Source organism: Falco naumanni, chromosome 5 (genome assembly GCF_017639655.2).
Source record: "Falco naumanni isolate bFalNau1 chromosome 5, bFalNau1.pat, whole genome shotgun sequence".
In the NCBI taxonomy this organism is placed as follows: Eukaryota; Metazoa; Chordata; class Aves; order Falconiformes; family Falconidae; genus Falco; species Falco naumanni.
The window spans coordinates 19,853,718-19,871,497 of record NC_054058.1 but is presented as its reverse complement, the minus strand read 5'-3'; the positions used below and the strand labels follow the sequence as shown (position 1 = coordinate 19,871,497).

General features: G+C 41.4%; 1 protein-coding gene across 1 annotated transcript in view; it reads left to right on the top strand.

Annotated features, from left to right (window-relative positions):
- PDE3A (phosphodiesterase 3A) overlaps positions 1-17,780 on the top strand; it is a 256,342-nt gene that overhangs the window by 134,668 nt on the left and 103,894 nt on the right. The gene's annotated exons all lie outside the window — the stretch shown is intronic.

The window sequence follows — 17,780 nt, the reverse complement described above, 5'->3', positions numbered from 1 at the left end:
ACATACAGATTGGTGATGTAAGATACGTATTAATTAATAGTTTGAAGTCAGAAGACTCTCCACACTCTTATTAAGAGCCGGAGAGGAAATGTGTTTCCTCCCTGGTGAATCTACCTCCTTGCCCAAATGCTTCATCCCCCTGTCCCACCTTAATCAAAGAGGGAGTCCATGCTTTTATGCTGGACAAGTCTCTACAGTGCATCACTCATCTGAATGTTTGTATTGCAGCCATTGTTGTGTCCAGCCAGGTGAAGCATGCACAGCTGCACTGGGTGGGCTGGCACTGAGCAGAGGAGCCAGAACATCAAAAGTGTGTAATGTATACAGGATGTGTTTGACTCAAAGTCAGTGTATAAGCAACATTAGAAAGGCTTTCTGCTGATATCTGTAATAGTGAAATTCCTCCTTGGTATGAAATCCTGGACCTATGACTCCCCCACATGCAGCAAAACAAAAACAACCATCTGCTTGCCATGTTCTTAGCACATTTCTGGTTTGGATTTGTTGTTTGGTTGGGATTTTTTCCTTCTTTCTTCCAAGAAAGTTGACATCCTGCTTCCAACCTCCTCCTACTAGGAAATTAACTTAGATGGTAATGAAAATTAAAGGCTCCTCCAGGAATAAATAGAGCTCTATTCTTCCCCATCCCAGCTGTGAAGACGAAAGGGAAGGAATCTGTTTTAGATGTGGGTCCCCAAGCAGAGGTGAGTCTGCGCACTGAAGGAGGTGCAGCTGGTGCCGTCCTGGCAGGAGATGGCTGGCAAGGTAGGGATGACAAATAGGAGAACACACAGCTGTGATTCCAAAGTCGGTTTGCACCACATCGTTGCTATGTGACAGGCAGTGCCAGCTAGTGAGCTGAAGTGCTTGTGCTACAGTTTAGAGTGGTTTAAGTTTGTATCCCTGGTCTAGCGTGCTTTTAAGCACACATTACATGGTTTTGTGAGCTCCAAGGATATTCCCTCTTCTCCCTCTGCCTCCCATTAAGGAACAAGATTACAGCAAATTGTTGGCCTAGATATAGCTTGCTGTGCTCCCTGGGTTGTAGATCAGAATCTGACCTCATTCTGTCTTTGCTCTCTGACGTCTACATCCTGTGAAATCTGCTGGGTCCTTCTCCCTTACGGCTTTGCTCTTTATAAGTGTTTCTGTAACATTCATTTTGCACCCAGGGAGCTGCTTTGCTGGACACAAGCATTGGCATAAGCATGGGTCTCAAGCAGCTCACAAGGAGCTTGACTTGCTCCCGTATGCCAGGTCCTCAGGACATCTGGGCTGCTCTGAGGTGATCCACAGCTGAAAGAAGGGGGAGGAAGGAAACCAGGCTTCAGTGTCAGGAGTTTTCCTGGAGCCTTAGTGCTTGCAGCCTTGTGGTTCATCTGCCTGGTGAGCTGCTGTCGGCTCCTGCTTGTGAACCCCTCTGGGCTCCCCATCCCCTGCATTCTCTCATGTACGCATCTGGTGCCTCTTGACCTTGGAAAGATTGACTGGCCTGTAAGGTCAGAAAATTTGGTCACTCTTTCTAAATTGAGAGCCACCAAACAACCAGATTTGCAAGGAAGACTGTGAAGGCATTGCAGGAAAGATTTTCAAATGCAGGTGGTTTGTTTTTTTCCCCAAGCAGAAGCAGTGTGAATATTTTCAGAAACTGTCAATTGAAGTTTCTTTAGCACAACAATAAAAAAGCTGCTTTGTGTCAGTAAACCCTTTAGAGCTTGAAGCGATAGTGGGATATTTTTCCGTGGGTTTTGGTTTGGAGTTTGTTCTTTTTTTTCTTTTGAAGTTTTAATTTCAACACTGTAGTAAAACAAAACTGAAATGCTGTTGTCCCTGGATATTGAAACAGAAGGTTCTGGTGTCTTACAAATATCTTCTTTCTCCCTTCCAGCACTTGCATCCAAAGCAAATCTTCAGCAAATACAGTTTGTGAAGCATTTCAGTTTTGAAGAAACCTGGTTTTAATTCTTGCACTTAGGTCAACTGGTTGTGTTATTTGCTGTATCCAGGTGCTCTTTGCATTCTGAGGATGAGGAGGTAGTCTGTACCTCTACAAGATGCTTTATATCAGTCTGAAAACACTTTTTTGTAAATAACAAGAAGTGTGAATAATTGAATAAAATAAAATTTAAAAAGTAAACCAAAAACCTCAGGTATGTGTGGGCATTAGAGCTATGGTAGCCCCGTAGTACATTTTTAACTGTCATGGTCTTCAAATAAAGACTTAGCGTGTATTTGTGCAGCAAGACAGTAGGAATTTTCATGCTAATCTGTACTGTTGCAATAGCAGATATTTAGGCAGTGGATAAGCTACTGGGTAAATTTTCACATGCTTTCTGACCTTTCGGGTGCTGGCATTGCCTAGTCTTCTCAAGTAGCAACTGAGATAATTTGGCCCCTGAGATAAAGAAGGAGAGATAAAGTTATTTTTAGCAATTGCTTCCTTTAGTTCTGGCATTCGTTCTCTCCTACCCATCCTCCTCGCAGAGTGGAAGGATGCAGCTTGTTTATTATGTTTTACCATATCTACTGTGCTGGCTTTTGATACCAGGCAGAGCTGAGGTTCACCCTTTGGCAGCTTTCCCACCAGCACCGGGGCAGCCCTCTGTGTTCTGGAGATTGCAGATCAGCCGCAAATCCTTGGTTTTCAATTGTTGTATTTAATTCCCCCACAGCCTTTGCAGTCCTGGTGGTTAGAAGCCTACTCTCTCTCTCTCTTAGAGGAAAATTATTTACTTTTTTATTACTATTTTTCTTTTCTTACAGTTCAGATTCCAGCAACTTAAATTTCTAAGAAAACTTCAAATGCTGTCAGAAATATTGTCACTTCAGAAATAATCTGTACAACTGCAGAAATTCAGCATGCGTGTCTGCTGTAAATTACAATAAATGTATTTGGTACTGTTGTCTTAAGAGGTCCCAAATGTTTTGAGCTTATCCTTAGTTCTCTGTGTGGGCACTACCTGTGTTTCCATACCCTTATTTCTTGATCCTGTATTTAATATTGTGGAAAACATTGGTAGCATGAGGCTGAACCCCACTTTTTAGTCATAGGATCAACAAAGTGTGGCATTACAAGCTAGTAGTGGGGTGTTGCCTGGGAGCTGCTGTTCTCATCTGTGACCATCTCTTCGTTGGCATTGCACTCCAGACTGCCACTGAGAAGGGCATTTTTCTCTCCACTGCAAATACTCGTTTTGTGTGGCTCCTTTGCAAGAAATGAATCTCCTCTCATCAGACTGGCTGCATAGGCAGCTCCTCAGTCCCCCTTGAACTTTCTGACTTTCTGTTAACTAGCACAGGTGTTTTAATATGAACTGTCTTTCTGTGAAAACAAATGAAAATGCCAGTTCCAGGAGCGCACTGTGTGCATTGAGGGGAGCAGTGTAGATGTGTGGGAAGAAAAGTATTAAATGAGGAAAAATATTTAGGATATATACATTTTTATTTATGTTCTATATTATGGGTATGAGAAGGGAAGTTTGTTCTTTTTTCCTTTTCTGTATTTCTCTCAAGCTCATAAAGCATTTCTCAGCCTCTATCGCTCTTGCATGAACCAATGTTGTTGGTGGCCCTGGTTCCCCTTCGAGGAGGTTTTGTCCTGAAAAGGGGACCCATTGAGAGAGCCAAAGGCACACAGACACTTGGCATTCAATATGCAACTGCTTATCTCCTGGCAACATACTTGTGGAATATGGGTCTTGATACTGATAAAGTAGGTAAACCATCATTACCTATGATTTCTCTTTCTGAAAAAGGAATTGCATGGAAAAATGGAAAGTGGAAGACAGAAAATACTCTCCAACTCATGGAGCTTTTGTGGTGAACACTTTCATGCCAAAATGCCTAATGCACCTCAATCACTTGATCCTGATGAATAAATCAGAAAGCTTCATGAGAATGTTTTTCTTCCTGGCATTTCAGCTCTTCATCCCTTCTTCTCACTGTTCATCTCTGCATCCATGTGCAGAGCTAAAGTGGACTCCATGTCTTTAAAGTTCAGGGAAGGTTCAGTTCAGGTCTAGGGCACAGGTATGGGTTTCTCACTTTGTTCAAGTCATCTTCTCTAGCTAAAGTCCTTCTGACTGAGGAAACAGGATTACAGGATGCCTGAGTGTTCAGCCACAGATATAGAGGAAAAACTTTCACTATTTTTGATTCTTTTAGGTTTCCTATCTTTTTTAGCACCTTCCTAAAATGGAAGGTTGTTGATATGTGAAGCCTGTCCTCTTTCTGATATTTAGAGGGCTGAACAGTTTGTTTTCAGAAAGAGTGATAAGATCTCCTGGCAGCTAAAAATGAGAATAGTTCTGTTCCCTGCTGTATGCCCTCAACACCCCCAAAAAAGGACGTGGACATAAATAGTTGATCAAAATTAAGCCTAAGGTCTGATCCCATGAACTAAAGATATTTAGTTTCTATTCCCAGTTTTGTGTACTGTGCTGGGTAAATGCCTCAGTTCTCCCATCTATGAAATGGAGAAAAATCAATATTTTTTTTTCTCACAGAGGTCATGTTTAAGTTAACCAGTTTGTATGGTGGTCTGGAAAGAAGTGCTTTAGAAGTGGTTGCTACTAAGATTGCTCTAATTTGCAGCTGATATATAAGCAGGGGGCAGGGAGAGACTCAGCCATTTTACAGAGACTCAGACTAATTGTATTTAACCACCTCTCCCAGAAGATCAGGCTGGTTCCCAGGTGTAAGAGGGAAAACAAAGGACAACATCCAGGCCACACTGCATTGATGAAAATGTTGTTGTTAGCATTAGGGAATTAGGATTGTATCTGTAATCAATACAGACCTGGAGATCTCTTTTTCATAGTCAGGGGGCCAGATCTGCTTAGCACTTTGCAAGGCTTTTAGCTGGAAATAGAAATACCTTTCCATATGGACTTTCCTGGTTAGGGTACAGTGGTGTATACTAGTGTATACTAAAATAAAACTTCTGCTGAATCAAAATAGCATTTTTACACAAGCTGAACGTAAGAAGATGAAAGAAAAAATATTTGGGACACAGAAAGAAGGAACTTAAATTACTTTTTCAGCAAAAAAGGAAGGGGCTGAAAACACTGTAATGAGATTAGTAGAAGGGAAAGCTCTTATTTCTGAGGGAGTGCTGAACAGCTTGTCATAAGATGACTGCTTTTTTTGATCGAGTTTCTTTTAGAAGTGTAGCAACATGCAAAGTTACATTACACAAGGAATAAAATTCTGGGGAAAGAAGGACCAATGGTGAAGGGGGAAGTAGTTGCTCATATAAAAGAAAGCAAATTTCAGAACTTTCTATTTTGAGTAGATGGAGCTTTTTGACACACAGCTTTTTCTTTTCTTTTCAACCACAGAAACTACTTAATTTTGTTGAAGCCTGTTTCTGAAAGGCAGATTAGTTTAAATGACATAATTTCAGTGGAAGATTCTTCTGTTGAAAAGTATTTCAGCAGCTTTCATGTGACTCAGTTTAACTGAACCAAAACTGGGGTCCTAAAACAGAGGGCATGAGGCAGCTGCACATCTCAAGCCCACTCCTTTGAGGTTAGCCCTTCCAGAACAGCTAGTCTCCTCTGCCCTGCTGCCTTTTTCCTTCTCTAAAACACCAGCTGGTATATCCATTTGCACGGTGATACCCCTGAATAGCGTATATTCTGTGCATCCCTTACACCATGATAAGAGACTGCACCTCCTGTGGGCTCTGGTTTTGCTGTTAGCAGTACTGTGATGCTATGGAAATATGGCTTGGGTGACCACGTGGGATTAAATGTTGGCAGACAACACTGCAGGGGAATGTATTTTATTATGTCCCTCTAAGACAACATGCATGATTTTATTACTTGAAAAATAAAATCTCAGAAGCAAAGCTTTTAAAGAGTCATATTGGTTTGAAAGACAGGATTTCAAATTGTGCACAAATCTGCAGCCATTCTGAAAAATCTGGTTTACTTTGGCTTCTAGAAATCTCCACTGCAATTTCTCCCATTAGAGGGGATGAAGCTGACTGATGATTCCCTCCTGTACAGCACAAGCCCGGTATTCGTATTCCTGGCTTTTGCCTGTTTATATCCAGCATCTCTGCAATCCAGATGGGGGAAAAGCACATGTGACAGCGTGTGTGTGTGTGGTTTGGAGCAGCAGATGGGTGCGAATGACAAACTGTTGTCTGTGTAGGCACCTACCTAGAGATTACTCAGAGTCCTGCCTCTGTGTGTTGTTTTCTGTTCCTATGCACCGTTATCGAAGCGGACGCTGTCAGGGCTCCTGCCTCTGAAGCTTTACCTAACTTGACAAGGATCCTGTGCAGGCATCCAGATTTCAGTACCTTTCAGTACTAATGTCTGTTTGTGATGTACCTTCCATCTAAGGATGCAGTGATTGTATTAAAAATCATATAAGGAGAAAAGCAAGGTGGAATTGACTTTATATTCAAACTCTCTAGCAAAGGCAGATCCTACTTCAGTGTCTTTTTGTTCCCCAGGTGGGCCTGTCACCCTGCGTTTCTTGCTCTATTTGAGTCACCTTTCCCTTTTCTGCCCTTACGCTGAATGTGTTCTGCATAGAGAGAGAAATGATGGAAAGTGAAGTGCACTGAGAGAGATGTCAGTGTTTCTGTTGCAGTGCTACACCTATAGCTTTCAATATTCTCAGTGCGTGGGCACGCCATTATCAACTGGTGCAGAATTTCACACATTGTCCGACAGCATGACTGCAATGAAAATTATGCCTTTTCCAGCAGTGGGGAAATTTGTGGCCCAAATGTATGTTGCATGCATTTCAGCTGGACTGTCACTTAAAATTGTAGAACAGGAAAGTCTAAAATACATGTGTAACTTGTTTCCTTGAACTAGTTCCTTTTGAATCAGCAGGGTCACTAATGCTGCAGTCATGCAGGCACACATAGTTGCTAGATTAGGAATGCAGTTAGAGCAAAGTTTGGTGGCTGACTTGTGGCAGTGACTTAAAATCCACAAATTCTGTAATTTCTCTTTGCGTTAGTCCTGCCAGCTGTGCTGTAAGGCCTGACTGGGGTACCGACTGAAGGGGAAGCCTCACTCTGCCAGTGCTCTGAGCTCTGCTTGTTTTGTAGAGCCAGTGAAGCACCAAAGTTTAGTGCCTGTGGTCCCATAAATTTGAGGTAGGTAATCAAATCCTGTTGCTATCTGGCTGAAACACATATTCTGTGGCCAGGAATTTGCATGTAAGTGTCAGTGTGAAATTATCGTGCTGAATTTTCTGTGACAGTTGGTTTTTTCTTTATTTTAAACCATGCAGTTACAAGGATGAGTCGGATTCCTAGTTTGCTGCTGGATAGGCATCTGAGCTCCATGTGAGCGCCCTGCTGAGGACAGTTGGAGGAGATACGGGAGCTGGGCTGCTTGGGGAAGGGGTGGGTGAAATGTGTCATGCTGGAAGAAGATCACTGAACTGATTTAATTAGTTCTGTTTCAGAGGATTCATTTTTGCTCGGGTCACTGCTACATTCATCTATTTGCTTTTTCTCCCCCTCTTAGCAATAGACAAATGCAGGGTGATAATTAATTTGGCAGGTTGATTGAGATTGGGTGGCAGAGAGGGGAGTTTTCCTGGATGAGTGATGAAGCATTGTTAGTTGAGCTTAAAGTGAGTAGTCTGAAATAGAAAGTAGTTAGTGTAAACCACCCCCCACCACCCCCCAGGGTGTGTTTAAACTGAATGTACTTTGAGTTTTGACATTGAGGTTTTTAGTAAGCTACCAGGCTCTACAGTGTAATTTTAGGACATTTGCTAGCTGGGACTTAGCTGTTGAAAGGTCAGTGCCATTCTTCTGCATTGTGAAACCTCAAAACCAGGAAAATGGGGTGTTAATGAAAGAAGTAGCTTTTGTGTGTATGTGACAGGCTGGAACGAGCTTTGGCGGAGCAATGCTCTTTTCTTTTCCAGGCCAACCCTGGAAGCTAAGGCTTCACCTGACCAGACGCAGTGCTGCTCTGATGGTGGGAGAAGGCACTGGGGCTCGGTCTGCTCTGTGTGCTAGCTTGAAGGAGGCCAAATTCTCAGTATCTTAAAATTTTCATTATTAAACCTCAGCTATCCCTCAGTGTGCTGCCATTAAAGTTAATGTGTTTCAGGCAAATGAGCTCCTGAAACTGTAAGAAATTATGTTTCTGGCTTTCTGCCTCACTGTATTTTAGCCTGACCAGGAGCTGATTCCTGTAATCACTGTGTTTTGTGTTTCACACCAGGTGGACATTAAGTTGCCGTATTAAAAAATGACAAAGTTTGGGTTTTTTCCTTTTTGGTAAGTGTGTATGGTAGCAGAAGAGATCAAATTTGTTTAAACTACTGGATTCTGTTGCTTACAGAATTTCCAGTTTTGGGGGGCAATGGCACTACAACCTTTTTTTGACTTCTCTGACCAAGTGTTGGGCTTTGGGGGTTTGCTCTCTCACCCTCTACCCCCTTCATTTTTGTAAGTGGCTGTTTGCTCTGGTGAGAGTTTTTGAGTTGACAGCTATGACGAAATGCCATCCTGCACATATGAGAGAAGTATAACGGGGACACAAGCAAGTCATGCTTGTCCCTACCCCAGCTGCTGCGGCTCAGTTCCGTTGCAGAGGAACCACTTCTGAAGGTTAAATGTGTGGTGAAACCTCAATGCTCAAGTCCTAAGGGTTTTTTTCTGCTGAGACTGCCAGTAAGAATGTCAGTTTGACAAGGTTTTGTTTTTTTGGTTTTGTTTTTTTTCTTCCTGTGAGGTAGACATCCACTGGGAATTGAATTGGGAAATTCCTATTTTTATGCAGACTACCAGAGACTGGTCAGCTGTTAGGTTAATGCACTTACTAAACTAATTGGATATGTATGAACTTTCATGCTTTTTGTTAGTATTGGGGGTGATTCACCTAAAATTGGAGCTTGATGGAAAAATCCCTTAAAAGTTTTCCTACTCTTGCAGTGGGTTTTTAATTGCTATGCAAAAACATATCCCCTGTACTTTCTTTGGAAGCAGAGACCCTGCTGCGCACTGATAACTAGCCAAAAAGAGCACGTCATCTTCAAGGCTTGTGTTGAGTAACAACAGAAAGTCGAAATACTGTATATGAACCTAGAATTGCTGAAAAGATGGAAAGTGAGAGGAAAAACTATGCACTAAAGAGAGAATGGTATTGGTAACATACGTTGCAGAGCAGATTTTTTTTTGTAGGCATCTTGATTCCTTTAAAAACACATAGGCTTCAGATACCTAAACATGCTTTCAGACTATGCTGACTTTGCTGCAGTAGCTTGCTAATTTATCCAGCCTGTGCCAGGCTTGGTGTTGTGACTGGGGTTCTTAATGCATAGTTAATGATTCCCAATGGAAAAAAATTAAATAACCTTGCTGACTTTTTCTAGGAACTTAACTACACCAGAATGGACTTGATTGTATAGCTTGGAAATCCAGGAACTTAATGTGTCTACTTTGAATAGCAAGCAAGGTTTAAATAGTAATTTTCTTCTTTTTAGCAATCTATTTTTGTTCTTTTGTCAGCTTGCTGTTACATTTAGGAGCCTTGATATTGCTGTGTTGCCCTGGCCATGCCCATGCCAAAGAATCTTCTTTTGTAGGTTACTGTCTGTAAATTATGGCCATGGGTAAGGTGGGAGGATATCAGAGTATTCATGCCCACAATCTCTATCTCTCCAGTATGAATGTTTTTTTCTAAGGCTTTGGTTTACATGATTGTGCTCTGAATGGGAAAGTGAGACCATGGAAAATTTGGTGAATGCTTTTGTTTGTTGAATACTAGTCCACCAGATCAACATGCCAATTAGTAACCAGATTATTAATTTAAATATTTATTATTAAAATATTAAAAATGAAAACCCAATTAACTTTTACTAATATGTTACTAAATTATATTCTATATAATATGTGAGTGTTAGTAATAAATATTAAATATGATAGTGGATTATATAAAATGAGTATTTAATATTAAAATTTAAAAGAACAGATTAGCAATTATCTATGATCAGGTTAATTGTTTTATTCATTTGTCTTGGAAATCTTTTAAATATCCAGATTAAGATAAGACTATTAATTTAGGAAGACTTTGCTAAAAGAAATCCGCTCCACATCTGCAAGTAGATGTTTGTTGGCACCTGTCCTTGGGGATCACTGATGAGTAAGAGTTGCTTTTCTTAAAAAAAAAACACACAAACAAAACAAACAAAAAATCCCCCTCAAAAAAACAAAGAAAAAAAACCTCCAAACACAAAAATTGTTTCCTTTTCTGTATTTTACTACAGCGCTGCCTCCAAAACCTGTTGTTTGAAATACTGTTTGATGTGTGAAAGATTAATAGGAACCTGAGACATTCAGTGGTAGGACTGAAAATAATAGAAACCTGTACAGATTTGGTTTACTACTGTCATCTGCTTAAGTAGTTTTGACAAAAATGTATATAAATCCAGATGCAGGATCTGGAGTTGGATATTCCCATGCCATTTCTTTTCCCCACCTACTTTTTTTAAAAAAAATTTACTGTACCTTCACACTATCTAGATAAAAGCTGCTCATTTCAACAAGTGATATGGAGCAAGGGGCACTACAGTTGTCCATACTGCCAGTTTGCTGTGTTGTATGTCTTTATGCCTCCTGCCCCCAGGCAAGCGAGCCAGGATCCTTGAAGAAGTCAGATGCAGTTTATTGTCTGGAAATATTCTAAAAGGTCATATGCTGCCATGAGAAAAGTCCTCAGAAATGTAGTCTCTCTCTTGCCGTCTCACCCAGTGCCAGATATGATCTCATTCTTTTTATTCCTTTGGAGTTGAGTCCCTGGTTAAGTGCTCGGGATGGTTTCTTCACCGTGCCTGCAGGACAGTCACTGCTGGTGCCTTTAGGGTTGTCCTGTGCCGCAGCACCCGTTTGTCACCCCTTAGCTTACCTCACCAAGTGCTCTATTTTCTCCATTCCCTTTTGCCACAGCAGCTCAGTATCATGTTCACTGTCTCAACAGAGTATCTGCCTGATGTTTTTCCCCTGTTTTGTGTAGCCTCTGGCAGTGCTGTGGCTCATTGCTTGACCTACCAGGCAGGCTGTGAGAGAGCTGTAGGGATTGAGGAGCCAGCTCCCTCTGGGGATACCAGCTTCACCAGGGTACCAGCTTCAGAGGGCTTAACTCCATCCCCACACCGGGCTCATCCTACAGGGAAGCCATTCACTGCAGCTCCTTTCCCCTTTCCAGACCCATCATTGTACCTCACTGTCCCTGCCTTTGGTTCAAAGTAATGCCAAGTTTCAAAGCACTTCTGCCTGTTCCTTGGTTTAAAAATCTTATCTCTGTTTCTAGTTGTTATCCAGCAGCACACAAACCTTTGAAACAACTTATTTGATAAAGAAGCAACTGAAAGACTCTTACACACGCCCATACCCACCCAATTTATTAATTTAGTTAGTTTATTCTAGTGGGGGTTTTTTGTTTTGTTTTTTAACCAGTCTCAGAATGGGGGCTGACCTTGATGATTTGCAGGGCTCCGACGCATTGGGAGTATTTGGGTGGAGAGTTTCCTCCCCACTAATTGCACAGCCAGAGGCTGTGATGGGGTGAGCATGCAGCTCACATGTCTGGCTGAACAGCGCAGCTCTGACATCTCGTGCTTTAAGATGTTCCTGGGAGTTGGCGAGTGGTTGTGGAAAAGGAATTGTTTTTCCAAATACTGGAGCACTTTGCTATCTGTGTGTCATAGCCTACATGTGCCTGTGTATGATCATGCTCACCACACAGCAAGGAAGACATCTCTGATGCTTTGGATGCCTGCAAGGCAAGCTGTAGCCGTGCCATTTGGTGGAGAAGGTGGTCAGTGCAGCCATGCAGTTGCTCCCCTGTTGTGTGACCAGCATCTGGCAGTGCTGAATCTCAGCAGCTACAGCCCACTTAGCTTCACCTCCTGATGGTGTCCATATCAAACTGCACTCCCTAAGTCAGTCACTAAATCACCTAGCTTATCTTGATTGACCATGAAAGTGCAGGGAACAGTCTAGCAAATAAGAGGAATCCTACTCAAAATAGCATGTGCCAAAAAGCCCTGTGAGTTTCTGTATGACCTGCATATTTGTGAAAATAAATGTTTCTCCTAATATGTAATCAAGGAAATAATTTGTGCTTTTTTTTTTTTTGTTACTGAAAAGGGAGTTTATTTGGAACATTTTGTGCCTGCATGCTGGTAACAAGCAGTTTCTTTTTACCAGTGGAAATATGATCCTGACTGAAGCATAGCTAATACCCATTCAGTCAGAGAATATGTATCATACTGTGCCCCATTCAACACAAGCTCTAAGAAGGCAGTCAAAGAACTCAACAGTAAGACACTGTTCCACATCCTCAACATGCCCATTCAACAAAATCTCTTCCAAAGAGGGAAGATGTTATGCTCACGTTTAAATGCAGATTCTGCTACTTTGGTGAAGTTTGAAACCAGGTGCCAGCCAGATTGGATGCTCCTATCTAGCTCTACTGGACACTGATTCCCAAATATAAGCAACTCTTAAACTGCTGGCTACCTAGCCAAAACTTCTCAGAATCTCATTGGTATTTAATTTTTGCTGCTACTAAATGTTCTAAACCCTTGCAGGAGTGGCTAAAAGGCATTTTTACAGGGTTCCATGTGTTTTGGGGAGCTCATGGTGTCCTGTTTATGTATTATAGCCAGTTCAACAGAGAATATTGGATGCTAGGGTTTGGCTTCCAATCACAGATGGGACAGAGGAGCAATTTCTCTAGCATTCCTGTGCTTTGCTTTGTTGCACACCTTTTGTTTATTCACTAGGGGAGAGCAGGGCTCACTTATACTTACTGTAATGGAAATGTGGTGTCCAGCTACAGTCTGAACTCTTTAAAGTCCTAGGGAAGAAGCCAGTGAGCTGGGACAAGGTCCTGACACATGCTTTTGGACTATGTGATCCTGCTTCAGGCTGTCTGAATCCTCTTTACTGGCTTTGGTGAGTTATGGCTGATTTAGCTCACCTTTGTTGTCACTGTCTAATATTTTTTAAACTGTAAAAGCGTTGTGTATGTGTAAATAAATATCTAAATAAAATTCTGGAGTAGTAGACTATAATCTGAATGGAATTAGAATAGGCTCTGACTTGATTTAAAGTCTTTTATTGGACACTAATACAACTTCATTGGTCCTCTTAAGTACTTACCATGGAAAGATCTCCTCATTCCCTTTAATGAAACTGTGCTAAGTGTTATATTTGCTTAAATAAAAATCCCTGTGTTTTCAAAATACTGTTGCATTCTGCTACTGAGGATTCCCTCCCCTTCCTAAGAATGTACATGGGACTGCTCGTATCCTAGATGTTGCGGGGGTTTCCCACTTGTGCCCAGTTGTGGAGGTCCTTATTTCTGTAAGTTGTCTTTTGGGTTGTTCTGCATTTTTTTTAGCCATGACAGTTAGCAGTATTGATGGTTCAAGGGTGCCAAAATCAAAAACCTAGGCCAGAAAAGGAGAATACTTAAAGAAAAAACAAGACCCAGAAACAGCTAAACAGGTTTGAATTAGCATTCTTTACTTTCCGTCTTTTTACTTACTTAGATCTTTCACAGTATGTGTGGGTCACCTTTTGCTGCAGTTCTCTAATACTAAGGAGGCTTAGAATTATGGTTTATGAATTTTAATGAAAGTTGAGGTTATTATGTAATCATATGCTGGGTCTGTAATTAAATCACCAAACAGGAGAAGAACTGCATTTACAGAGGTGGGAGCTGAAGATGCTGATTTTTAAATATCTTTGCTCTACTTCGGCCTGGGTATCTCAGATATCTAATGCAGACAGTCCCTTATAGCATTCCTTATTCCTCTGCAGGTATCATTGCATTAGTGAATATCTGCTTTTCATTTAAAATTTTGTTTTATAACCACGAGGCCTAGAGATTTCATAGTGTTTATAGCAAAAGTGAGAGTTTTGGAGCACAGGCTACCACCCTACGTGTTCAGATCAAGCTAGCCCCATTTCACTTTTTCTCTCTGTGACTGTGATTTTGGTATTAGGCTCTTCTCCATTCCTGCCTCCTCTTCCGTTCACTGTCCTTACACTCAGGTGGGTAGGGGGAGGCTGATTTTCCAGGAGCCCTGTTAGTCAATTGGTAGGGTAGAGCAAGCAGTTGGCTTTAGCAAAGCCTGTGGTTTTGCACATTCTTGAACATGCAAGAGTTGTTCTTGTTACTGAAAGCTACCTTCATCTTTAAGTATTAGAACTGTCAGAGCTGGGTTTCCAGGGCAGTTTTAGATTAAATGTGAAGTAGATACTCTCCTTCTGAGAAAGACTGCATGCATATAAGCTGTGTGGGAGTTTTATTTTGGTTTTACCCCTCCTTTTCTGCTGCTGGTATACTCAGCCTTAGCAGCCTGGCCAGTGAGAATGATAAAGTAACTGGATGGTGTGAGGCTGTTTACCATCACTCTGGACCAAATCAATTCATAGTAATTTTTAGAGGAGGTGGTGGGCTCTGAAACAAACCCTTCTGTTAGTGATAAACATAAACCCCTCTGATTTCAAACTCGTGTTTGTGGTTTCATGCGAGTACCAATTAAACTATATTTTTTTCTGATTTCTCAAGGTGGGCAAACCATGCCTGAAGGAGAATGAATGTTTAAGAGGACTTGATTTGATCCACTCAAGTAGATTTATGCTCACTCTATGTTTCTGAGTGTTTGTGGTTGGCTTGGTTTGTTGTTTTGTTGTGTTTTGGTTTTTTTTTTTTAAATACCGTTTTCTTCATCTTTTGTTTTCTATAAAGTTTGTGGAAATTGCAATTTCCAAGTAGCCCAATAGGTCAGGCATACTTGCTTACTTGTTTTCCGCCTTTTCTGCATATTGTACTCCAGCACTTACTGTTTGTCCATTCAAGGAAAATCTTTCCCAGGTTTAGCAGTAATCTAGCACAGTGTGGCTTGTTGAGCTGAAGGTTGTCATATCAAAGCAATCATTCCTCTGTAGAATGCTGGCGTGGCAGAGATTTTGTTACAGCTGCTCTACTCGGGGGTTTTTTTCTGTGTTTTTTCTTAAAGTTTGAGGCCTGTTTGCAAGTGTGACATACCTTAAATTTAATTTTCACTCTTTTGTTACTAGGGACCATTGCAGATATGCCAAGAGCATTTTAGCATGAGATGAAAACTGTTTTCTAGATTGTGAGGAAGAAACACATTTCAAAGCCAAGTAAGATTTGGTTGGTTTTAAAAATGGGAGAAAAAGGTTGGCTTCATATGGTCACGAATTTTACTACCATGCCTGAAAACTGCCTAGAATTTGCAAGGTCTCTTACCATCCTGGAACTCTTCTTTTGCTTCCTTGTGCTTACCATTTTACCAGGTGATAACCATAGGGTTAACTCAGTAGAGCATCCTAGCATAGTATGTGGCATACAAAGAGAGAACAGTGATGTTGCAGTTCTTTTACACTAGAGGCAATGGATCTATCAGAAAAAATACAAACATGGCTAATTCCACAAAGATGTTTGAAGAGAAATTAAATGCAGGATGTGTAATTTGCTATGAGGAGTTAGCAGTTTGGTAATAAAATGGTGCTGGAATAAGAAAGGGGCCGCTCCGTTGCTTGCAATGCATTTATGACTGGTTGCTTCATTGGTGATTTTGGCCTCTCTTCAATATGTGATTTTGATAGTTAGATGCTGAGGAATGGAGCAAGGACAAGTTGTTAAAGCATCCAGACTCATTTTTCACTGTAATGTTATCTGCTGCTGCAACCCCAGGGTTGCCCACACCTGGTAGAGGAGCAGAGCTAGAGATGGACTAAAAGACACCTGCAAGCTGTGGACAAAGAGGAGCAGATCAGGGTCTGGATGTGGGTCTGGGGAAGAATGGGAGAACACTGCAGGGGCTGAAAAATTGTGTGGACATGTGAAGCACAAGGCAGTAACTGGTGAACAGAGAACAGGGTGGGCAAACCATGCCTGAAGAAGAATGAATGTTTAAGAGGACTTGATCTGGGCTTGAGGATTGGTGGTGATCACACGTAACCACCCCTGGCACATGTCAGTCTGGTTTCCTGGGACTGGCTGGACTGTAAGCATCCCTATATTTGGTGTATCTCCTCTAATGGGAGAGATAACTCCAAGCTTGACTCTTTACTGTGTTGCTTCTTTTTGGTGGCAATAGTAAAGCAACTCAGCTTTTCAGTAAACTATGGATTTGGTGAGGGTAAATCCATGAAAAACCTGGCAGTGCAATCTCATTCTACGCTTGGTTTTGATGGTGTGGTACATGCTGCAAAAAGTCTATAGAGTCTGGAGAACCACAGTAACCATAGCCAGGCTGTAATATTAATCTTTTCTTAACTGTGAAATAACAGGCATATTTTTGGTGCTAATTTCTCTGGTAGGAAGCTGTAGGTAAAGATATCCCTTATCATGCTGGGAATCACAGGTGGTCAGACTCATGCTAAATTAATTTTTTTTTTAGCCAAGTAAATTAAGAAAGTGGGCACCACTTCCCCACAAGGCATAGGGGCTGAGGATTTAAAACTGAAGAGGTTTTCTTGGTCCAGAGTGGCAGGAGTCAGGGAGGAAGCACAGGTATGAGGGTTTTGGCAGAGGTTCTGTGAAGCACATAACCTTTGGTAGATGCATCCTTTGGTAGCTTTTTCATGCCAGTTATTTACTGAGAGGCCAGCTTTCATAAACATCAAAGCTTGGTTTCATACAGTAATAAGCAAACATAACAGTATGGAGAAACAAACAGGGAAACTGGGCACAGCCAGTGATTCCGCTGACAGTATATGGAAAAAGGAAGTAATTGCAGTAAAACGAGGGAATCAGTCATGAGGCTGTATCAGGTTAAAAAATGCTGTGACGTTTCTGATCCTTGATGCCTACCTGCACATGCAGCTTGTCTCCAGTTATGGGTGTAAGTAATTGTAAGTAATAACTTAAAGAAATGAAGTGGCCCTTGAAGAACAAAAGAGTAAGTAGGAGCAGTTGATGGAGAAGATAAACATTTCATATAAGATGTATGTGGCTGTTCTTGGTTTTCCAAGTAGTTTTAATCTTTTGCCCTGGGATGAGTGTTTTGAAAGCATGTTCTGCAGCAAGTATAGGTTGTAAATCCCATTGCCTGCCTCTGACCTGGGAGAAGACATTTTCTTTGGAAAAGAATGTTGGGAAAATAGAGCAAAATATTCATGACTGTTAAGTCATTACATGTCATGTTAACCCTCCTATCTCATTTACATATTTTTATATTTGCATTAAGCTATGTTCCTATGAGTAAGAAAAAGCATTGCCCAGAATACATCCCTGAGTAGCTGTTAAAAAAAAAAAAAAAAAAAAAAAAGCCAGCTCCCAGGGTGGAATACATGCTGACCAAGCACCGAGAGGCAGGGTTAGCAGCAGCAGGAGCTGTTCCTGGGCACTCCCTGGTGCTTTCCAGGGTTTTTTAGGCAGCTGTGGGGATAGTGTCAGCAGTTCCCATTTGCCCATAATCTTTGGATACATAAAGCTGTAGTAAAGCCTACTGGGTATTCTCTCTCCTCTTTTTCTTGTCCCCCACCATGACATCTGTGGAAAGAGCTGCTGTATGCAAATTGTATGTTACTTAAAGAAAGAGTGAGTGCCTGTGTGGCATACAGTTATGTATTAGAAAAAAGATGGGAGAAGACCATTTTTTCTGGAGTCCATCTCTACCATCCAATGTCTGACCACTTCTTTCACAACACAGTCTCCTGTAGGGTTGGACAGGGGATTTGAGAGCTGAATTTGGGCTGTAATTAATGCTTGCCTTCTCTTTAACTTGAGGAGCTATTTACCATC